Source organism: Sciurus vulgaris, assembly GCF_902686455.1.
Source record: "Sciurus vulgaris genome assembly, chromosome: 19".
In the NCBI taxonomy this organism is placed as follows: Eukaryota; Metazoa; Chordata; class Mammalia; order Rodentia; family Sciuridae; genus Sciurus; species Sciurus vulgaris.
The window spans coordinates 3661706-3686752 of NC_136480.1; the positions used below are offsets into that span (position 1 = coordinate 3661706).

Genomic DNA, 25047 nt, shown 5'->3' on the forward strand with positions numbered 1-25047 from the left:
TATGAAACGCTGAAAAAGAAATCGGAGAAGACACAAAAACATAGACCTTCCATATTCATGGGTTGGAAGAATGTTCTAAAAATGTCCACACTACCCCCTAGTGAGCTACAGTTTCAATGCAATCCCTATCAAAATGCCAATGACATTCTTCACAGAAGTAGAAAAAGATCCTAAAATTCATATGGAGACAGAAAAGACCTGAAATAACTAAAGCCATCTTTTTTGTTTGTTTTTTTTTTTTTTTTAAATATTTTTTGATTCATTGTACACAAATGGGGTACAACTTTTCATTTCTCTGGCTGTACACGAAGTAGAGTCACACTGTTTGTGTGATCATACATGTACATAGGGTAATGGTGTTTGCCTCATTCCATTATCTTTACTTCCCCCACCACCTCCTCTCTCCTCCCATCATTTCCCTCTACACAATCCATCCTTCCTCCATTTTTCCCTTAGTCCCTCTCCTCACCATTATGTATCATCATCCACTTATCATCAGAGAAAACATTCAGCCTTTGGTTTTTGGGGATTAGCTTATCTCACTTAGCATGATATTCTCTAACTCCATCCATTTACCTGCAAATACCATAATTTTATTTTTCTTTATGGCTGAGTAATATTCCATTGTGTATATATACCACAGTTTCTTTATCCATTTATCCATTGAAGGGCATCTAAGTCAGTTCTACAATCTAGCTGTTGTGAATTGAGCTGCTATAGACATTGATGTGACTGCTTCACTTAGTATGCTGATTTTAAGTCCTTTGGGTATATTGCCAAGGAGTGAGATAGCTGGGTAAAGCCATCTTGAACGGAAGGAACAAAGCTGAGGACATCACAATGCCTCATTTCAAAATCAGGAGCCAGAGTAATTAAAACAGCAGGATTTTTGACACAGAAACAGACACACAGACTAACAGAACAGGATAGAAATTCCAGAAATGAACCCATGCATCGATAGCCAAGTGATTCTCAAGAACGTCTCCAAAAACATACATTGGATAAAATACTGCCTCTTCAATAAATGAGGCTAGAAAAATTGGACTTTAATGGGGTAGACTGAAAAGTGACCTGCTATCTCTTGCACTATGCCAAAATCAACTAATGATGGAACAAAGATTAAAATATAAGACCTGAAACTACAGGAGAAAGACTTTAAGGCATTGCTACATACAAATTTTTCTGGTAGGATGCCCAAAGCACAGAACACAAAAGCAGAGCAAACATTAAATCTTACAGTTCCTGCCCAGGGCATATGGGAGCCCCAAAAGGCTTAAGGAGCCCATGCCTATCACACCTCTGACTCTGCGGGCTACAGCACACAGGCCTCTCTCAGCTCCCCTTAGCAGGCAGGCCACATCCCTGGCATTTCTGCCTTCCTAAGCCTCCATTGCCGCTCTGGCTTTAACCTCACAGCTTCACCAACTTCTTCTGCTACTCGCATGAACTCTGACCTTGCACATACCAAGCAGTGCACCTTCAGGTTCTTCTCAAAGGAAGGTGTCTGAAAGAGTTTATACATTGCAACTCTAATCCTGCCACGGATGGGTTCCTGCTGATTTCTGATAAACCCTCAAAGCGTCTTTCCCACTGTCCTGGTGCAAAGTACTTGGCTTCTTTTAAAGGAGTGCGATCTCATTAGAAACCACATACTCCTGGACAGCAATTTTACAATCCCTTCTTTTCTGGCCAAATTGTGGGACTTTCAAATCTCTCTGTTCTGCTTTTTTGCTTCTAATTCTCACCAGGAATCTGGCAAAAAGAATCCAGCAATGTGGTGGGGCTGCAAATTAGTGCAGCCACTCTGGAAAGCAGTGTGGAGATTCCTTAGAAAACTTGGAATGGACCCACCATTTGACCCAGCTATCCCACTCCTCAGCCTATACTCAAAGGACTTAAAATCAGCATACTACAGGGATACAGCCACATCAATGTTCATAGCTGCTCAATTCACAATAGCCAGACTGTGGAACCAACCTAGATGCCCTTCAATTGATGAATGGATAAAGAAACTGTGGTATGTATATACAATGGATATTGCTCAGCTATAAAGAATGATAAAATTATGGCATTTGTAGGCAAATGGATGAAATTGGAGAATATCATGCTAAGTGAGATAAGCCAATCTCAAAAATCCAAAAGATGAATGATCTCATTGATAAGCGGATGATGACACATAATGGGGGGTGGGAAGGGGGGCAAGAATGGAGGAAGGAGGGACTGTATAGAGGGAAAAGAGGGGTGGGAGGGGTGGGGGGAGGAAAAAAGAATGAATCAAACACCATTACCCTATGTGAATGTATGATTATGCATATGGTGTGCTGTTATTCCATGTACAAACAGAAACAACATGTATCCCACGTGTTTACAATAAAAAAAAAAAAAAAAAGAATCCAGCAATGCTGAGGCCATCGCCTGGATGTGGTACCTGGAAATGTCCTCTGCCAGTTAATTAAACCATCACCTTTAAACTCAACTTCCCACACAGTCCCGGAGCGTGGACAAAACGTAAAAATGTTCTTTGCCAGAATCGCATGGGTGGCCTGTAACCCAGTTTCCAACGGAACCCTCGCTCCCCGCTGAAGCCTCATCTCATAAGCACTGTCTTTACTGTCCATTACCCTCGCTCCCCGCTGAAGCCTCATCTCATAAGCACTGTCTTTACTGTCCATTACCCTCGCTCCCCGCTGAAGCCTCATAAGCACTGTCTTTACTGTCCATTACCCTCGCTCCCCACTGAAGCCCATAAGCGCTGTCTTTACTGTCCATTACCCTCGCTCCCCGCTGAAGCCTCATCTCATAAGCACTGTCTTTACTGTCCATTACCCTCGCTCCCCGCTGAAGCCTCATAAGCACTGTCTTTACTGTCCATTACCCTCGCTCCCCGCTGAAGCCTCATCTCATAAGCACTGTCTTTACTGTCCATTACCATCAGTGGCAGTTTGTTTTTCTGAGCTCACACCATAATCCCCCTGAAGCTTTGCTTATAGAATCCTACACTTTCCCCAGCCTGCTCCTCCAAACTTTCCAGACTCCTCACATAAACGAGTTGCAAAGGCTTTTGAACCACATCGTCAGGTGTAGTCCCAGGGAGGACCACTTCTTGTGTAGCACGGCTAGGTATGAACTTTTTGATCAATCAGCTTTTGACTTCTTTGAAAAGGTAAAAAGAGAGAGAAACAACTTTGAGGAGGAAACTTTTTTTAAAATTTTGGTTCACAGTTACGGAGGTTTCAGTCTATGGCCACTCGGCCCTGTTGCTTTGGGTCTCGGGTAGCGTAGTTCACCACAGTGAGGAGCACGTGGTGAACAAAGATGCTTTGCTCATGGCATCCAGAAAGCAAAAGAGAGAGAAGGGAAGGGGCCAGGGTCAATATGTTTTCAAGGGCAAGTCCCCAATGATCTTACTTCCTTCTAACAGGCCCCACCTCCTAAACACTTCACCACCTCCCCATCATGCCACGGGCTGGAGATGAGTCCTTCAATACCTGGGCATTGGGGAATCTGGGCGTTGGGCATTCCAGATCCGAAGTTTAACACTGTGCTAAGCCAGGCTGTGCCCACTGAGATCCACCTTGCAGTTTTCCCCTGAGCACCCATTCAGAAACATGAACATTTGTGTGATCTGTGACAGCATGTGGTTTCATTACCTATTATGTCTACGCCATCCATATGTATGGAAGTAAATAAGCAAAAGGGAAACAGCACGACTCCATATTAGAACTTGGCCAAAAGAGAACATAAAGGCCGGGTGCGGTGGCGCACTACCTGTCATCCCAGCGGCTCAGGAGGCTGAGGCAGGAGGATCAGCAGTTCAAAGCCAGCCTCAGTAACTTAGTGAGGCCCTAAACAACTCAGGGAGACCCTGTCTCTTAAAAAAATACAAAAAAGGGCTGGGGACATGGCTCAGTGGTTAAGTATCCCTGGGTTCAGTCCCCCACACACAAAAAAAAAGAAGAAAAAAGAGCATGTATGTATATATGTGTGTGTATATGTGTGTGTGTGTGTGTGTGTGTGTGTGTGTATGATCTGCTATTTTATACATATATATCATACTCTGATTAATTTTTCTGCAGCCAGTGCATTAGCCGATCTTAACAGAATGTATCCATCTCTGAAAATCAAGTATTTAATGGACTCCCCATGTGGATTTCATAGTCAATTTTATGTTTTTCAGTACAGATGAATACCAAAGGACTGACTGTGGCATAGGTATGAGTCACAAGAATATGGAGGCGGTACAGAATCTGATCACTGTTCCACATAATTCCAGAGGAGGAGATAACGTAGTCCAAAGTGGATACAAGCACAAAGAAGCCCACGAGCAGCAGGATGGTCCTGGTGGCCCTCTGCTCTGGGGAGGCCTGCGGAGACAGGCTGGGCTGTGACGGTGCTGGCACTGCCTCTTGTGCCTGCACAGCAGGGTCTCCATGTACCCGCTGGAGAGGGCCACGAGCCCCAGAAGGAAGGCTTCCCGGAAGGTTCGCAGTGTGGAGGATGTCTGCCTGAGGAAGTAACTGACGGGCCAAACGGAGCAGGTTCAGTTGGGGTTACGTTGGGGGTGGCAGTGATGGAGGTCATTACTCCATTACTGAGGTCACGTTGGGGGTGGCAGTGATGGAGATTGAGAGGTGACTGCTGACAGACATGTAGACCACACCCAGGAACCCACAGGAGCACAGGCTCTGATGTGGGGACTGATGTTAGAACTTTGCCAGGCAGGAGCTTCGGGGCTGAGGGTGATGGCCTGGTGGACACTCAGCAGGCAGTAGACACAGAGAGAGAAGCCCCTCATCAATCTGTGCAAGTAGACAACTGATCTGCATGTGATGTCCTCCCAGAATCTCTCCCGAGACATAAAACTGTCCGTAGCTATGAACCCCATGAGGACCAGCATCAGTAGGTGGATTAGGGCCAGGAGACCAATGGGTAGGTCAGTGGACTTGGGCCTGTGCCCAAGAATGGACAGGAAGACGTGGAAGAAGGAGAACGCTGCCGGCCACGATCCCAATGCCAATTTCAGACAAAAAGCCACTCCTTACGGCAGCAATTCTGCACAGGTTGATTTTGCTCATCTTACGGGAGAGGAAGCATGGACTAAATGTCTGTGGAGAAAAGGAAGAATAATCCTGTATGAAAAATACGACTGCTTCATCAGTCTCCAACACTGCTCACTTCAGCAAAATGTGGGGTCCGCCTCCATACGACCTTTCCCACTTTCCATATGTGTCAGCTTCACGTCCTCTAGAAGTCATCTCCGTTCTCCTGTCCCACCTCTTCCAGGTCAGGGAAGGATTACGGATCCCATAGGACACAAGTGTCCTGTACATTAGAAATTGCCATATATTCTGGGAAACGCTTTCTTATTATTACCTCGTTGGTGAGTTTTTCAGAAGAGCAATGTCTGACTTGGTTTTCATCTGCATCGACTTAGGCACAGCTGGAGAGTTCATGATTCACAAAGTCTGGTGAATTGAAAGAGGAGGATTGCAAACAAGTGGAAAGAAGGCCCTCTGAAGCAGAGTCTCAGTAGATTAGATGTGCATGAGGTTATGGTTCTCCAGTACTATCTTTATTAAAGTTTATCTATCCTTTTTTTTTTTTTTTTTTCTTCTGGGTACTGGGGATTGAACCCTGGGGCCCTCCACCACTGAGCCACATCCACAGCCCTGTTTGGTATCTTACTCAGAGACAAGGTCTCACTAAATTGCTCAGGACCTCACTTTTGCTGAGGCTGGCTTTGAACTTGCGATCCTCCTGCCTCAGCCCCCTGAGCTGCTGCGATTACAGGTGTGTGTCACCGAGCCTGGCTATTCTTTTTTTTTCTTAATTGTAAACAAATGGGATACATGTTGTTTCTCTGTTTGTACATGGAGTAAAGGCATACCATTTGTGTAATCATACATTTACATACAGTAATGTTGTTTGATTCATTCTGTTATTTTTTGCCTTACTCCCACCCCTCCCACCCCTCTTTACCCTCTATACAGTCGTTCCTTCCTCCATTCTTGCCCCCCTCCCTAACCCCAACTCTAACCCTAACACTACCCCTCCCACCCCCCATTATATGTCATCATCCGCTTATCAGTGAGATCATTCGTCTTTTGGATTTTTGAGATTGGCTTATCTCACTTAGCATGATATCCTCCAATTTCATCCATTTGCCTGCAAATGCCATAATTTTATCATTCCTTATGGCTGAGTAATATTCCATCATATATATATATGCCACGGTTTCTTTATCCATTCATCAACTGAAGGACATCTAGGTTGGTTCCACAGTCTGGCTATTGTGAATTGAGCAGCTATGAACATTGATGTGGCTGTATCTCTGTAGTATGCTGATTTTAAGTCCTTTGGGTATAGGCCAAGGAGTGGGATAGCTGGGTCAAATGGTGGGTCCATTCCAAGTTTTCTAAGGAATCTCCACACTGCTTTCCAGAGTGGCTGCACTGATTTGCAGCCCCACCAGCAATGTATGAGTGTACCTTTGTCCCCACATCCTCGCCAACACCTGTTGTTGCCTGTATTCTTGATAATCGCCATTCTAATTGGGGTTTATCAATTTTGTTTATTTTTTCAAAGAACCAACTATTTATTTTGTTAATTTTTCCTATTGTTTCTTTTGTTTCAATTTCATTGATTTCGCCTCTAATTTTAACTATTTCCTGTCTTCTACTACTTTTGGTGTTGGTCTGCTCTTCTTTTTCTAGGGCCTTGAGCTGTAATGTTAAGTCATTTATTTGTTGATTTCTACTTCTTTTATTGAATGCGCCCCATGAAATAAATCTTCCTCTAAGTACTGCTTTCATAGTGTCCCAGAGATTTTGATATGATGTGTCTTTGTTCTCGTTTACTTCTAAGAATTTTTTTATTTCCCTCTTGATGTCTTCTGTTATCCATTCGTCATATAATAGTGTATTATTTAATCTCCAGGTGTTGGAGAAGTTTCTGTTTTTTATTCTGTCATTTATTTCTAATTTCAATCCATTATGATCTGATAGAATACAAGGTAGTATCTCTATCTTCTTGTATTTGCTAACAGTAGCTTTGTGGTGTAAGACATGGTCTATTTTAGAGAAGGATCCATGTGCTGCTGAGAAGAAAGTGTATTCGTTCTTTTTTGGATGGTATATTCTATATATGTCTGTTAAGTCTAAATTGTTGATTGTGTTATTGAGATCTATGGTTCCTTTATTCAGTTTTTGTTTGGAAGATCTATCCAGTGGTGAGAGAGGTGTGTTAAAATCGCCTAGTATTATTGTGTTATGGTCTATTTGGTTTCTGGAATTGAGAAGGATTTGTTTGATGTACATGGATGAGCCAATGTTCAGGGCATAGATGTTTATGATTGTTATATCTTGCTGATTTATGCTTCCCTTAAGCAGTATGTAAAGTCCTTCTTTATCCCTTCTGACTAGTTTTGGCTTGAAGTCCACATTATCTGAAATGAGGATAGATACTCCAGCTTTTTTGCTGTGTCCGTATGCATGGTAGGTTTTTTCCCATCCTTTCACCTTTAGTCTATGGGTATCTCTTTCTATGAGGTGAGTCTCTTGCAGGCAGCATATTGTTGGATTTTTCTTTTTAATCCAATCTGCCAGTCTATGTCTTTTGATTGATGAGTTCAGTACATTAACATTCAGGGTTATTATTGTGATATGATTTGTATTCCCAGTCATTTGACTCACTTTTGTTTTTTAACATGATTTGGTTTCTCCTGTATTTGGCTATTCTTTTAGGCTAGTTCCTCCCATTGCTGATTTGCATCGTTGTTTTTCATCTCTTCCTCATGGAATATTTTGCTGAGAATGTTCTGTAATGCCAGCTTTCTTTTTGTAAATTCCTTTAGCTTTTGTTTATCATGGAAGGATCTTATTTCATCGTCAAATCTGAACATATGTTTTGCTGGGTATAAGATTCTTGGTTGGCATCCATTTTCTTTCAGGGCTTGGTGAATGTTGTTCCAGGCCCTTCTAGCTTTTAGGGTCTGGATTGAAAAATCTGCTGATATTCTTATTGGTTTCCCCCTGAATGCAATTTGATTCTTTTCTCTCATGGCCTTTAACATTCTGTCTTTATTTTGTATGTTAGATATTTTCATAATAATGGGCCTTGGTGTGGGTCTGTTGTAATTTTGTGTATTTGTAGTCCTATAAGCCTCTTGTACCTGGTTTTTCATTTCATTCTTCAGATTTGGGAAATTTTCTGAAATTATTTCATTGAATAGATTGTTCATTCCTTTGGTTTGTTTCTCTAAGCCTTCCTCAATCCCAATAATTCTTAAATTTGGCCTTTTCATGATTTCTTGTAGAGTCTGTTCATGATTTCTTACCATCTTCTCTGTTTGGTCAAGTTTGTTTTCAAGATTAAATATTTTGTCTTCAATATCTGAGGTTCTGTCTTCCGGGTGTTCTATCCTATTGGTTATGCTTTCTATGGAGTTTTTAACTTGGTTTATTGTTTCCTTCATTTCAAGGATTTCTGTTTTTTTTTTTTTCAGTATCTCTCTTTATTGAAATGATCTTTTGCTTCCCACATTTGCTCTTTTAACTGTTCATTGGTGCGATCATTTAAAGCCTGCATTTGCTCTTTCATCTCTTCCTTCAATTCCTGCATTTACTCTTTCATCTCCTTGTTTGCTTCCCTGATTGTTTTAATTATGTACATTCTGAATTCCCTTTCTGACATATCTCCTGCTGTGCTGTCATTGGGTTTTATTGATAGTATCTAGGTATGTTTGGGACATTTTCTTCCCTTGTTTTCTCATATTGGTCAGATATCAGTGGGACTCTGTGATATTGCAGATTTCCTCTTTGGCTTATAGTGTCCCTGTAGATTTCCCGTATATCACCTCCCAGCCTTCAGTAGCCTGAAGTCTCGGAGGAACTTGATTATGCAGTGCTTCCAAAGAAAGCTGCCCCTAACCCACTACTGGATTTAGGGCTGGGCACTGGTTCTGCATGGAAATCCTCTCACTGGGTGGTCCTGCTCCTAGAAATCGCTATAGACAGCCTTCCCCTGCCTCCGGGAGCCAGACTGCTGGGGGAAAGCCTCTCCTGTTGTGCCTTGGTCCCAGAAGCCACCTGTGGGCCTGGGCCCGCTGCTGGGTCTGGGGCTTAGGGTTGGCTCTGTGTGGAAAAGCTCTCACTGGGCGTCCTGCTCCAAGAAGGTGGCGGTGGATCAAGCCTGCCGCTCAAGGCAGCAGGGCTGCTTGGGGAAGACTCTAGCTGCCGTGCCCTGCTCTGAGAAGCTGCCCCTGTCTGGCCTGCCGCCCGGGCCAAGCTTCACCTGGTGGGAGACTCACCCGTGGCTCTGTGTTAGTCCAAGGCTCTCAATGCCTCCCCTTCTTGAATCCTGAGTTCTGGAGTGATGGGAGATGCAGTCACCCTCTAGTCTGCCATCTTGGATCCCCCCCTGGCTATTCTTAATATGTTAAGAGAACAGAGGTTGATAAGTGTGGAATCTGAAGCTTAATTACTTGAATTTATATCTGTGATCTGCTATTTACTCTACAGTTTGAGTAGCCTATATACCAAACTCAAGTCTTATCACCTATAAAAGTAGACAGTCATATCACCTACATCCTAGACATATTATGTGTGAAAGATTAAGAATACAAACCAAACAAGTAAGTATTTCTATAAAGTTCTCTATTGAAATGTTGGCAATTACTTATATCATTATAGTCCCTCATACATGTGGGTTAATACTTACTACATTTTTTTTTTTTTTGTACCAGGGATTGAACCCAAGGACACTTAACAACTGAGCCACATCCCCAGCCCTTTTTATTCTTTATTTTGAGACAGGGTCTCACTAAGTTGCTGAGGGTCTCGCTAAGTGGCTGAGGCTGGCCTCCAACTTGCAATCCTCCTGTCTCAGCCTCCTGAGCCACTGGGATGACAGGCGTGCACCACCACAACTGGCAATGCATTTCTTTTTAATAATTGATCGGCTTTCTACCATCTTAAAACAGAGAGAACAAAATATTACCAAAATAGAATACTTTGGCAAACTCTGTACAGAGAACTCTGATGGATGTTCAAGTATTTCCTTTGAATGCTCCTAGATAGCTACACATATCACACATCTTTTATTATCATGCTGGAATAATTACCCTAGGTGAGCTGAGTCTATCAAATATAAGCAGGAAGTTCTTTTTTTTTTTATTTGAGCAAGTGGAATAGGGAGGGTAAACAGAAGCATACTTTAAATAGATTCAGGGTCATTTCATTTTAATGTTTTAATAAAAGGACAAATATCCAAAGCAATCCTGAAGGATGGGTCTCCATGGGACCCTGAACTTTCACTTTTGCTTCAAGGAAGCAATGTATTTCTCCAAACTTAAAAGACTAAAGAATAAAATTTAGACTAGAAAACTTGGTGAGGATGTACTTATAAAATATATCCTGGATGGAGCTGTACGAGGCAGGTAGGAGTTAATCCTCTTCCCCCAGGGTGTAGAACAGGGAAAGGATCACAATGAAATGCAATCACAAGCCACCATGCTTCTTTCCTATAGTGTCAGAAGATATTGCAAAAATGACTTTTCTGGCCATCCAGTGGTCTCCATTTTGTCTGTTGTGTGTGTGTGTGTGTGTGTGTGTACATGCTGAGGATGGAACCTAGATAGCACTGAGCCACGTTCCCAGCCCATGTCCCATTGTGGATCACTTAACTGCATGAGTGAAATATACACATAGGAAATACATGGTTCAAGGCAGGTGCGGTGGTGCACACCTGTGATTCTAGCAGCTCGGAGGCTGAGGCAGAAGGCTCGCAAGTTCAAAGCCAGCCTCAGCAACTTAGTGAGGCCCTGTCTTTAAATCAAATAAATAAAAAAAAAGGGCTGGGGATGTGGCTGAGTGGTTAAGCACCCCTGGGTTCAATCCCTGGAACCTATATATATTTTATATATGTATGTATATATATGGTTTAGATTTTCTTAAATATTATAAGTTTTATAAAGAATGGAATACAGCTATATCTGTGATAAGTGATTTTTTTGAAAGGAATTTTGGTGAAGCACTTCAGAAAATGAAGCTAAGAGAAATCCTCTTGGTCGCCAACACTGTCACATGCCTGCCTAGCCCAGCACCATCCAGACCAGGAGACGGGACAGAGGCTCTCTGCTCACAGAAGGATGAGCTAGGGGAAGCTCCCTCTTAGCTGTGCTCGGATGGCCCTTGTACCACGTCAAAAAAAAAAAACCAAACAAACAAACAAACAAACAAACAAAAAAACCTGCATGACACACAAGAGGAATTGGGCTGCCCTCAAAAAGACCAGAAATTTTGTCTATAAGGACATCAGTCACAGGGAAATCAACGTGAATATCTGAAGCAGGTCGCATTTAGAGAGCACATTTAGAGAGCACTCCAGACAGGGAAGGACCAAACGTACATGGAGTAATAAATGTCAAAGAGAAATCTGAGCGTTCATTGGCTAGATCTGAAGGCAAAGGCTGGGGTATCCTCCAAAGGCACACTGCACAGTTAGAACACCTCTAATTCCCTGGGTCAAGGGAGCAGTCGCTTCTGATATCGCACCATCATGCAGTTACCCAAATCATGGGCATCCTCTGATGTATGATACGATCAAAAGGCCCCCAGCTAGTGACAAATGCTCAGATCAGTGAACCTGGCACAGCGGTCAGGAGAGAAGTGCAGAGTGCTGTGGAAGGAGGAAACGATGCAGCAGGCCCAGTGCAGGTCTGGGTGCTTGTGACCTTAGGGATGGCCTGATTTCAGGAAGATAAAACTGTATTTCAGGAAAATAAATAGTATTAATAATGATAGTGCAAGTAACAATCTGTGTTCAATGAGGGCAATATGTGTCCATGGGTACCTAAAATTACACATTCCACTTTGCCATTATCACCTAACTCACCTTCACCATCATTATCAGTATCATCACCTGCTGTATACTCAGCTAAAAATGGACAAAGGCAGTGAGATGAGTCCGACATAACTTTCCTGTGGATCCACCACAGCGGATCTCACCATAGTGTACAACCACAAGACTGGGGTGCTGCTGATTAGAATAAGAGACATGCCAGGCTTGTTCACATATGTCAGAGTAGAGTCTTACTCAGTTTTAAGTAAAGGATGTATGAATCAGGTCATCTCTCCGTGGGCCTGTCGATGTCAGTGCCTACAGGAAGTGACCAGATCCCACTGAGGAGGACACAAGCATGGAGTCCCCGGTGGAACAGGTGGACACCTGTCTCTCAGTTTTCCTTTATTCCCTGATGGATGACAGTCATCTGGGGAGATCAGTGACCCCAACTGTTCTCACACTCCCTTGACATATCTGTAGGTGGGATCACAAGGGACATGTAAACAGTGCCAATGTCTCTCATTTGCTCTCGGGATCGAATGAGTCCAGTGCCTCTTCTCTGGAGTCAGAGATTTTTGGCACCTGTCATGAGTTCCCAGTGGCCCTCTCCCTGCCACGTGGGAGGGACACCCTCTTCTATAGTCCACTCCTCAAATAGTGTTAGTTACATATTCATGACTTACAGACGCTTGACTGCAGATTTTAAGATATAAGTAAAATGTAAAAGTTGATTTTAAAAAGATCAATAGTTTAAGAATGGAAAAGTAGAGACAGAGCTAAAGGTCAGAGGTCGAGGTGATCACAGGCAGACTGAACATAACCAGAGCTTCAGAGCAGAGCCCAAGCTGGACTCCACACTGTAAGGAATCTGAAGGAGAAACTCTCTTCAAACAGAAGGAGGACAGAACAGGCATTTTCTCTGAAATAATTCTAGTTAGTTTTAGTCTCCCATTTAATTTGAATCAAGTTATATAAGGAACTATAAAACCAGACAAAAACATAGGACTCTGTGACCTGTACCCAAAGACAATAAAATACTTCAGGTAGACCCACTGATGCTTCAGGTCCTAGAATCAAAAAATAATACTGTTTGTTTGTTGAGCTGGGGGTAAAGCTTTACTCTTGCGAGGCAAGTGCTCTACCAGTGACACACAGCCCCAGCCCAGAAACAATACTTCGGCTAGTGGCAATACACAAAATGTTAAAACAGATACATACTGAGTGAAAATCTTGGTTATTTGAAGAGAGAAATGGAAACTTAAATGAATCACGTGAAAAAAAAAAGAGCTAAAATATGTAACATCTACAGTTTATAACTTCACAGGGATGATGGTTCTGGGAAGGACTGAAAACTGAAGAAAAAATCTTCTGGGAACTTAAAACAGATAAAAAGAGGTCCAAACTCATGCAGAAGGGAACAAGCAGTGCTTGGAAGTGAAGTGAGCATTCTGATGGAGGACGTGACCCTGAAAGGGACGCGCTTCCCGGTAGGCACTGCCAGGCTGAGGGGCAAAGCTCCGCATGCAGACTCCCTGGCGTGTCTGGCTGGTTTGAATGAGAGCTGAGGAGAAGTAAAGAGCACATGAGTTCTTAGATTTTTATTTGTTCTTCTTAGGTGAACATGACGGTATATTTCGACATTTCTCATACATGGAGTGTGACTTATTCTAAACGGGATCCCATTCTTGTGGTGTACATGGTGTGGAGTTTCCCTGGTGTGTGTTCATATTTGGACACAGAAAGTCTGATTCATTCCACTGTCTTTCCCATCCCATCCTCCTCCTTTCCATCGTTCTTCTTTGTCTAATCCAATGAACTTTGTTTTTTAAAGGATTTTTAGTTGTAGATGGACACAACACTTTTTAAGATTTATTTATTTTTATGTGGTGCTGAGGATTGAACCCAGTGCCTCACGCATGCTAGGCAAGTGCTTGACTGCTGAGCCACAACCCCAGCCCTAATCCAATGACCTTTTATTCTTCTCCTTCCCCCTTGTCGTGTGTTAGCGTCTGCCTATCAGAGAGAACACTCAGCCTTTGGTTTTTTGAATTGGCTTATTTCACTTAGCATGATAATCTCTAGTTACATCCATTTACTGGCAAATGCCATCATTTCATTCTTCTTTATAGCTGAGTAATATTCCATGGTGCATATATACCACGATTTCTTTATGCATTCATCTGTTGAAGGACATGTAGGTTGGTTTCATAGTTTACCTATTGTGAATGGAGCTGCTATAACTTGCGATCTGGCCATGTGACTATAGTATGCTGATCTTAAGTCCTTTGGGTATAGGCCAAGGAATGGGATGACTGGGTTAAATAGTGGTTCCATTCCAAGCTTTCTAAGAAACCTCCATACTTTTTCCATAGTGACTGTACCAATTTGCAGTCCTACAAGCAATGTATGAGTGAACCTTTTCCTTGCATCCTCACCAACATTTGTTGTTACTTGTATTCTTGGCAATTGCCATTCTGACTGCAGGCTACTAGCATTGAAAACATTTTTAGTGAGATAATGGCAGAAAAAAATTTCAAACCTTGGGAACAATATGGATGTCCACCTGTAGAAGGCAACAGAATCCCAAATAGACCTTTCCATGACATATTATAATTACAAAACCAAGTACACAGAATAAGTACAGAATTTTAAAAGCCTTGAATTTTAAAAGCCTTAAGAGAGAAACATCAGGTCAGAAGTAACATCAGGTTAGAAGTAACTCAATTAGAATGACGTATGATTTCTCAACAGTAATGCTAAGCTTACTGTTTTCCCAGGAGGGTTTGGAAAACAGCCCTGAAGGAAAATTAGTACAACCTAGGTTCTGAGGTTGCTATATCTTGAAAAGTCATTCTTCAGAATCAAGGGAGAAGTGAAAATCTTCCAAGATAAGCATAAACTAAAGAATGCATGAATACTAAGCCAGCATTGAGGAAAATACTTAAAGAAATCCTACATGAAGAAGAGGTAAAAACAAATAGCTATGATTAAGAATAGATAAATCCCATTGATAGTGTAGTTAAGCAAATGAGAATTAGGATAGAATTAAATGTTAAAAATAATCAAAATGGCAGTAAATAATAAGCATCACTCAGTCATAACACAGCATGTAAACGACCTCAACTTTCCAATTGAAAGACATAGACTGGCACATTATAAAAAAAAGCCCCACCTATATGTTATCTCTAAGAGATTCACCTCTCAGGCAAAGGTATCCACAGGTTGAAAGTGAAATGATGGGAAATGATATTCCTTGCAAAGAGAACAAGAAAACAAGCAGGAGTACCTCATATCTGATGAAGCGGACTTCAAGTCAAAATTATTAGAAAAGAGAAAGTCACTTCATACTGGTAGTGGGAATAATCCAACAAGAAGACATAATGATAGTAAATATTTGTGCCCAAAATGTCAGTTTATCCAGTTACATAAAACAAGTCCTATTCAATATAAAGGCTCAGACAGGACCCAATACTGAGTGATTTCCACACAACTCTCTCACCAGTTAAATAGGTCATCCAGTCTCCTCTCCAAAATCAGCAAACACACTTTAAACCTAAAGAATCCCATAGGTACAATTATCTTAACAGCTTCAGAACATTCCATTCAACAAAGGTTGAATACTCAGTCTTTCATGGAACTTTCTCCAAAATAGACTACATGTTAGGCCACAAGAAAATCTAAGCCAATACAAAAATGTCAGTATGATTAATTACATCTTATCAGATCATAGTGGAATGAAATTAAAAAATAGCTAGAAAAACTACAGAAATTATATAAACACATGGAGATTAAAGAATACAAGTTTGGATGATGAATGGATCATAAAAGAAATGAGAAGAGAAATTTAAAATTTTTTTAAATCAAATGAGAATAGAGATGCAATGCACCAGAACCTCTGGGACATCATGAGGGCATTTCTCAGAGGCCCATTCCCAGCTATGAATGCCTATGTAAAAAAAAAAAAAATCTTACAAGTAAAGTAGCAGAGCAAAGGATAAATAGCTTTTACAAAAGCAACAGTGAATCTGCTGAAAAAGAAACTGGGAGAACCATTTCATTCACAATTTTTTAAAAAAGTAAAATATGTAGAAAGAAATCTAACCAGAGAGGTTAAAGACCTCTACAAAGGATATTACGGAACACTGAAGAAAAACTGAAAACACTTGAAGATGGAATATTCCCACATGTTCATTGACAAGGAGAATTAAAAATGGCAAAATAACTATTTTACTAGAAGCAATGTGCAGATTCAAAGAAATCCCCATCAAAATAACCAGTGACATTACTCACAGAACTAGACAAAGCAATCCTAAAATTTGTTTGGAAAAAAATCAAAGACCCAGAATAGCTAAAGCAGTTCTCAAAAAAAAAAAAAGCAGTGTTGACAGCCTTATAAAACAGTCTTCAAATTATACTACAGAGTTAGAGTAAGAAAACTAGCATGTTACTGACATAGACCAAAGTTACAGACACAGACCAAAGTACTAGAATAGAAGGCACAGAGACAAATACAAACAACCATCAAATCATTGACAAAGTTCCAAAAACAGGTTGAAGAAAGAGGACTACGTTTTAACAAATGGTGCCAAGAAAATTGCATTCCATGTGCAAAAGAAAGGAACTAAGTCCACATCTCTCACCTTGCATACAAGTCAATTCAATGTCGATCAAAGGCCTTGATGTGAGACCAGAAACACTATGACCGCTAGAAGAAAACAGGGTCAACACTCCCCCATACAGATACAGGCAATGACTTCCTAGTAAGATGTAAAAGGTTCAGAAAAAAAATACATGGGATGACTCCCATTAAAACTTTCTGCACAGCAAAGGAAATAAGAGCGTGAAGAGAAAGCCAACAGAAAGGCAGAAAATCTTTGCAAGCCAGTCCTCCAACAGAGGGTTAAAACCCAGAATTCAAGAGTCAAGAAAAAAAAAATCCAACCAGTGAATGGGCAAATGAAATAAATGGACATTTCTTGAAAGAGAGATTCAAATGGTCAGCTATATATGAAAAAAATTTTCAACATCTTTTGCAATCAGGCAAATGCACGTAAAACCTACTTTGAGGTTTTATCTCATTCCTGTTAGAAGGGATCAAGAATGTAAGTAATAATAAATACCTGGCAAGGGTACAGGGGAAGAGAATTATACACTGCTGATGGGATTTAAATTAGTACAACCATTATGTAAATCAGTATGGAGTTTCCTCAGAAGCCTAGGAATAGAACTGCCAAATGACCCAGGTATACAATCCTTGGTATTTTTCCAAACAATTCAAGTCAGCAATACATGTGTACCTACTTTTTTATTTGGTATAATTAGTTATACACGACAGTAGAGTGCATTCTACTGTCATACATAAATGGAGTATGACTTCTCATTCTTCGGGTTGTTCATGATGTAGAATCACAGCGGTTGTGTAGTCATATATGCACACGGGTATCAATGGCTGATTCATTCTACCAGGCTTCCCACCTCTCCACCCCCTCCTCTCTCTTCACTTCCCTCTGCCTAATGCAAAGTACTTCTCTCATTCCCTAGCTCAGCATATGACAGATAAAATTAGCATCTGCATATCAGAGAAAACATTCGGCCTTTAGTTTTTTGGGACTGGTTTATTTTACTTAGCATGATATTCTCCAACTCCATCCATTTACCTGCAAATGCCTTAATTTCATTCTTTTTTAAGGCTGAGTAATATTCCATGGTGTATATATACCATATTTTCTTTTTCCATTCATCTATTGAAGGGCACCTACGTTAGTTTCAAAGCTTAGCTACTGTGAAGTGAGTTGCTATTAACACTTATGTGGCTGTGTCACTGTTTTATGCTGATTTTAAGTCCTTTGGATATAAACTGAGAGTGAGATAGTTGGGTCAAATGGTGGTTCCACTCCAGGTTTTTTGAGGAATCTCCATCCTGCATTCCAGAGTGGCTGCACCAGCAATGGCATAGCTAACTATTTTTTTTTTTTAAGTAGAGCAATTCACAATAGCCAAACTGCAGCACAGCTTGGGCTTCTGTCAGCAGATGAATGGCTGAATACAATGAGGTCTATATACTCAAGGGAGTTCTATTAAGTCATACAGATGAACAAAATAATATCACTTATAGGAAAATGGATGGAATTGGAGGCCCTTGTGTTGAGCGAAATAAGCCAGACTCAGAAAGTCAAGAGTCATATCTTCTGTCTCACACGTAGAAGCTGGCGAGAAGAAAAGGGGCCTTATGAAAAAACAAGAGGCAAACAGTTGAAGAGGAGGATCAGGGGAAGGGAGGACGGAGAGAGGGAGGATGAAACTCCCAGTGGGGTGGCACGTGCCTGTAAGCCCAGTGGCTCAGGAAGCTGAGGCAGGAGGACTCCAAGTCCAATGATCGAATGACAGCATGTGCATTTATGCACACATCACAGTGAATTCCACTACTGTGAATAACCACAATGCACTAATAAAAGTGCTGATGGAAGAAGAACCACAGTCAACCAAGAGTAATGTACACAGGGAATGTTCCCTTCATAAGCAGAGAACATCTTACACAAAATCTAGGGGAGTTCATCACCACGCTCCTGCTCTACTTGGAGAGAGTCACAAGTACCGTCACACAAGACCTGAGGACATGCATTATTAGGCACCCTTAGCTCATCACACCACATGCAATTGTGTCAGTGTGTGAATATCGTGAGGTGCATTTGCACAACCTAGACAGCCTAGGTCAGTCACTCAACACGGCCACTGAAGATCTCTGATTGATACAACTTGTATGAGACTGCTGCTATTGTACACAGCACAGGGTTTTAAAATAAAAGTTCATGTTTATAACAGATGTGTGATCTAAGATAACAATAAAAACTATAACAAACCAGTCACCATAATACAAAAATATAATAAACACGTAAACCAGTAACATATCACTTGTTATCAAGTATTTCAAACTATATAGAACTGTATGTACTATATACTTTTATAACTAGCTGACAGATTTATCTACATGGGCATGATCAAAAATAATGAATTGCACTACAATGTTATGTCAGCAGGGTGACAGGATATTTTCAGATCCATTAGATTCTACTCAGTTCTGTTAATATTTACCTCATATATGTAAGTGTTCCAATGGTAGGTGTATCTAAAATTATAATTATTATGGAACCTTCTTTGTATACATGGTCTGCCCTAGACCATAACATTATGTGGTGCATGACTATAACTTATTAGAGGTTAATATCCAAAGTATGGAAGGGAGTAATAAAATTCAATAGCAAAAACTAAATAGATAACCACCCCTCCTAAAAATAAGAAAAAGGGGGAAATATTTTTTTCAAAGAAGAAAGGTACATCAAAAGACCACTAACCATCGCTAGTCACATGGGCTACACAAATCAATACCACAATCAGGTATCACCTCACACCCTCAGAAAGAGTATTACCAAAAAAGATAAGAGATCAGAATTGCTGAGGATGTGGAGGAGAGGGAAGGCTAGGGAACCACCAGAGAGGGTGTTCAACTCATGGTCATCATGGAAAACAGAAAGGAGTTTCCTCAATAAATTAAATCATCAGGTTAAATACCTTCAGCATATTCAATTATCTTGTTAATTCTTCATTAGTAAACTGAAAAAGGTAAGCCCAGCATGGTAGTGCATGCCTATGATCCTCGCTGCTCAGGAGGCTGAAGCAGGAGGACGGCAAGTGTGAAGTCGGCCTCAACAAGTTAGTGAGACTTCGTCTCAAAATTAAAAAATAGAAAGAACTGGAAATGTGGCTCGGTGGTTAAGCACCCCTGGGTTCAGTCCCCAGTACCCCCTACCAAAAGAAAAACAAAAGTACATATAGCTCATTTTTTAAGATTTCAGCTGTTTTTTTAGTTGCAGTTCTTTACATATTCTACATATTAACCACTTTTCATATTTATTGTTTTATTTCCACCCATTCTGTAAGTTCCCTATTTATTCTATTCACTGTATCTTTTCATGGATAGAAGTTTCTAATGTTTATCTAGTCCTGTTTATCTAGTGTATTTTTGTTCCCTTTCCTTGGTATTATTATATGCAATAGCACTTTGTCATATCCAACTTCATAAGCTTTCCAATATATTTTTTCAATTGATTAATTTTTTATTTTTTTACAGACTGCATTTTGATTCACTGTACACAAATGAGGTACAACTGTTCATATCTATGGTTGTGCACGACGTAGATTCACACCATTCATGTAATCATACCTGTGCACAGGGTAATGCTGTCTGTCTCATTCCACCATTTTCTATACTCTCTCCCTCTCATTTCCCTCTATGTAACCTAAAGTTCCTCCTTTCTTCTCTCAGATAGAGCACTTATCTCCATAATTTGTAAAGAATTTATAAAACTTTACACCAAAAATACAAAGAACCCAACCAATAAATGGACCAAGGAACTGGACACTTTACAGAAGATGACATACTGGTGATTAATAAATACATGAAAAAGTGTTCAACATTTCTAGTAATTAGAGAAATGCAAATTAAAAGAACTCTAAGATTTCATCTTGCCCCAATTGGAATGGCTATTATCAAGAACACAAATAATAACAGATGTTGGTGTGGATGTGGGGAAAAAGGCACACTGTACATTGTGGGTGGAGTTGCAAATTAGTATAGCTACTCTGGAAAGCAGTGTGGAGATTCCTCAGAAAACTTGGAATGGACCCACCTTGTCACCCAGCTATCCCACTCCTTGGTTTATACCCAAAGGACTTGAAATCAGCACACTACAGTGATGCAGCCACATCAGTGTTTATAGCAGCTCAATTCACAGTAGCTAGATCGTGGAATCAACCAAGGTCTGGTGATAGGAGTCTTCCTGTCCCTGCTTCCTGATCATCATGGAAGCTTTCTTCTATCATACTCTTCTGCCCTGATGTTGTCTCATGTTGAGCCCCAAGGAACAAAGTCGACTTTCTATGGACCTCTGAACCTGTGAGCCCTCAAATGAACATTTTCTCCTCTAAAATTTTCCTAGTTGTGTCCTTTAGTTACAGCAGCAAAAAGCTGATCAAACACCCTGATAAGGTGTTTTTGTAGAAAATTTTTTCAAAGGCTGTGATGTCTGCCCCGAGCCTGTTAGCAGAAACAAAACATCTCCACTCTTTTCCTTTTGGATGCAATTCCATTTTGAGTACTGAAGTTAAAAAAATTCGGCTGAGAAACCTGAGCAGAATATCCAATCATTACCCTCTACTACCTGGGGTAAAAAATAAATGGGATGTTTTGGGGGAAAAAATCTTAATGATGGAATTCTATTTCTTGACTTATAAAAATTAGGGTATAGCAAAGAGAAAGGTATGTCTCCATAAATTGACAGGTTAGCAGTCAACTGCTCTACCACAGTCAACCCCAGAAGCCACCCAGGGAATGGGTACACAGAGAGCAATGGGAACCAGGAGAACAAGCGGCACAGACCCAGCCAGGGAAGAGGGTGGAAGCCCAGCCCACCAAAAGTTGAGGTGCGACTGGACCAGGGAACGGCCACCTATCAGGATGTCCATTTTACAGCATAGCAAACTGTGTGTCTCCCATCCGATAAAAAATGCCCAGTAACATATATGTCATAGTGCCACTACTGTTCATTTTAAATTCATACCTTTTGTTCTTCCCTCCCTGTATGAGGCTGGACATCTATGAACAAGTGTTAAAGTTTGCTGTAGCTTTCTTCTGCTGTTTCCAATCCTCTCTTGGCCCATCCATGTGAAGTTTCAGATTATAGATACTGTAGTTTGCATTTCCTGTTTTTCTATTTAGTTCCTTATATATTCCCATCTCTCTGAACGTGACGACATTTCATCCTTTGTATCTGAATTATTTTTATCTTTTATATCTGGATGGATTTTTAACCCTTTCTATCTGGGTTGAGTACATTAATTGTTGAATATAAGGTTGAATTTTGTGTAGGCCACACGGGATACTGGAGCACATCAGTATATAGTTTCCATCAGAGAAGGGACAGGCCTCCTCCCACCTGCACTAGGGAGGGGAGGGCTGTCATTCAGGTTGCTCATGGAGAGCAGCACCGCTGACGCTCTGCCTCGCCTGCCAGGGATTGCCAAACCCAACTCCAGCTCCATCTGTGTTCTTAGTATTTATTCCATCACATTTTTTTGACAGCTTGATTCTGGACTTTAATCATGCCATTACCCTCAATCCAAAACACTACCAGGTATTTAAATATATAATAACAATGACTTGGAACATTTGTTAATTTTGGTAAAACTATTAAATCCTTCCATTGCATTTTAATTTCAGTTTAAATGCACTCACACCTTGAACCCTGACCCCGCTACTTTGGAAAATCAGGGAAAGCAGAGCCAACACTACGAAGGAAAACGGTGCTCCATGCACAAATGGGCTGGGGAAGAGGAGGAACATGGTAAGTTACGGGCAGAGACCTCAGAGCCAATGGCAACTCCCGGGAGGGACAGGAATCTCTCAATTCAGAAAGTGGCCTGGTGAATCATCAAGTGATTTTAGATGAATCTGTCCTAGCTCAAAATGAGAGAAGTTGATACTTCCCAAATGACGGGGACCACTGTGATCACTAATACACATGTCAGTTAACTTAGAGAGACGTTTGGAGCCCTGTGCACCCTAGACTGCTGTTATCCACCAGAGCATAAGGCCTAATGAAGAGGCAGGTGAAATGTCCCACTGAGGACTCCATGGTTCTGTGCTCTCCAGTGGGACATCCTTCTTACAGACACGGAAATGGAGGGCCTGCAGAGAGAGGAGCTAAAGACCTCCCTTCCCTAAACCAGCACAGGTTCTATTCGGGTGCACTGAGTCTTTCCTGATACATCCATCTGGGTAAGTAGCTCTGCATCCACAGGTGCAGAACCAGTGAGCAAGCAGGTCCTGGGAAGCATGGAAGTTTCTTATTGAGCTTGTTGGTATCTGCAGAAGAGACATCAGCTCTAAGACTCCTTCTCAGGTTGGAAGATGTGTTCTGCACGGCACAATGAAGATATTTCTTTCCTAGGGTATTTATGGCCTTAACTTAGATAAGATTTTTGCATAGGATACATCAATAAATTTTAGGTTTTCATAAACTAAGTTATATTTACTGATTAGCTCCATTACCATGCAAACTACATATAAAATGTTACTCTGAGATTTTAAACATTATTTTTTCAATGCATTTTACCTGGCAAGTGACATAATTAAATTTCATGTTTTTGTTAAGCCTATATAGTTCTCATTCTGCTATTATCATAATTCAAATAGAACTACTGTTGATAAAAGTGACCTCTGTACTCTGTGTAATTTCTTCAAGTTTTAAAGTCTTTAGAAGGAAATGGGGTTCTATGTTCAATAGCTAGTACAGGAAGGTAACCCTGAATTATTGCCAGCTATCAACTAGGATTTTCTTGTGAAGAATGTCTTGTCCCAACATAATTTCACAAGTTACAAACTAATAGAGTAATCCCTGACCCTGTGAGCTACCATTTAGGAAATTTCAAATTATATGTGCATGATGAGGTTGAAAGTGCATTAAATATTCAAAACATAAAGATGGTGGTTGTTTCCCATTTCTGGCTACAAAACACCCAAGAGCTTGGGAAAACAACATATATGTTCAGTAATCGTAGCTTTTAGGATTTCAGGATTTTGCTGGGATTCCAGGTGTGCACCAATATGGCCAGTTCCCATTTCTTTACTTAAAACAAAAACAAAAACAAAAAACTCTCATCTCTCAAAACTTGGGAAGATTTATTTGAAAATATTGGTATTGTCCACATTCTGAAGCATAAGCTATACTTGAAATATGTTTTAGTTTACAAAGAATTTTGTCTACTTGTTACCCTACTCTCAGAAATAGGACTTCCATTCATTTGCTCCAATCTTCTCCAGGGTTTTGATTACCATATGCTGTGTGTTATTTATTTCAGAGATTCCCTGTACGCAGCCCTGAGAGCTGGCTGCTGAGGGCTTGTCTCCCCTGATGCCCTGGCTGTTTCTTCAGTTTTCCAGCTTGACTTGGCCCATAAGACAGACAGCATGCTGCCCAATTTATCCACGGTCTTCAAACCACCTGCCTGAAACAGAACCTGTCTCACCTCCCAGAGCTCTGACGTTATGGTTCTCTGGATAAAATGTACCTGAGGTTAAAACACCACGTTTAAACAGTAAGTCAGACAGGAGAATTCACCTAATCATGACATCAGTGTTGTGGAAGTGAGGCACTTGTGATGTATTCCACTTCAATTTCAAAATAAGTCAAATATAAAATACTCTCAAATAAAATATCGGTAGACAATGTAACAAGTAAAGGAAGCAAAGGATCTTGAGTATAAAGTTTTATAAAACCAAAAAGGAAGACAGAAAAGAGGTTAGGGACCAAAGACTCACAGAACAGAAACCAATGAACAAAGGCCGTGCAACTCATTATCAATAGCTGTTAAGTGTGAATAAATGAAACCCCCACAGAGTGACACAGAGTGGCTGAATACACACCCCTAAATAAATACCAAGAGTAAACACCGAACAACACACACAGGAGGAGTGAGGACACACACAGGCTAGCAGTACAGGAAAAGGACGCGCCTGGCAGAAGAAACCCAGGAGAGCCTGGGCACCTGAACTAGTCACTGGGACTTAGGTCACCAACGGTCAGAGGAGAGAAAGGCCATCACAGACTGACAGGAGCATCAACCCACCAACAAGCTGCCACAGTTACAAAAGTCTGACATAATGTCATCAATGAAATAAGCAAAGTATTGACAGAAGTCAAGACAAATGAACTGCAATATAATAGGAGGAAAACAATTTTAGACTTCACGCCAAGGTACAGCTGTAACACTACCAGGACAAAAGGACCTGAGGACATGCACAACCCACAGACAGCAGGCCACAATGTATTCCAACGGGCTCTGGAAAGTGCTCAAGACAGGAGACACTCCAGTCACAAACAAGCTTTTGGTTTTAAAAACACCAAGAGAATATCAAGTATCTTTATAAAAACATAGAATAAAAATAAAATTAAATGCAGAGGGACACTGTAAATCATGAATATGTGGAAACTAAATGTCACTGCCCGTGGCAACAATCCCATGAATATTTGTTACCACCTGCAGCAACAATTGCACGGGTATTTATCGGAGGTGGACTGGGAATAAACTACTTCTATTTCTGTGCTACTTCCTTGCTTGCTTGCTTATTCCCTAGCTTATAGAGGAAAA

The 25047-nt window shown here is 40.9% G+C and overlaps 1 protein-coding gene and 1 pseudogene across 3 annotated transcripts in view; both read right to left on the reverse strand.

Moving 5' to 3' along the window:
- LOC306650352 (uncharacterized protein C3orf22) overlaps positions 1-25047 on the reverse strand; it is a 275416-nt gene that overhangs the window by 11340 nt on the left and 239029 nt on the right. The gene's annotated exons all lie outside the window — the stretch shown is intronic.
- On the reverse strand, positions 4122-5196 carry LOC306650471 (vomeronasal type-1 receptor 45-like; annotated as a pseudogene). Its single transcript has one exon. The product of its transcript is annotated as a vomeronasal type-1 receptor 45-like (transcript).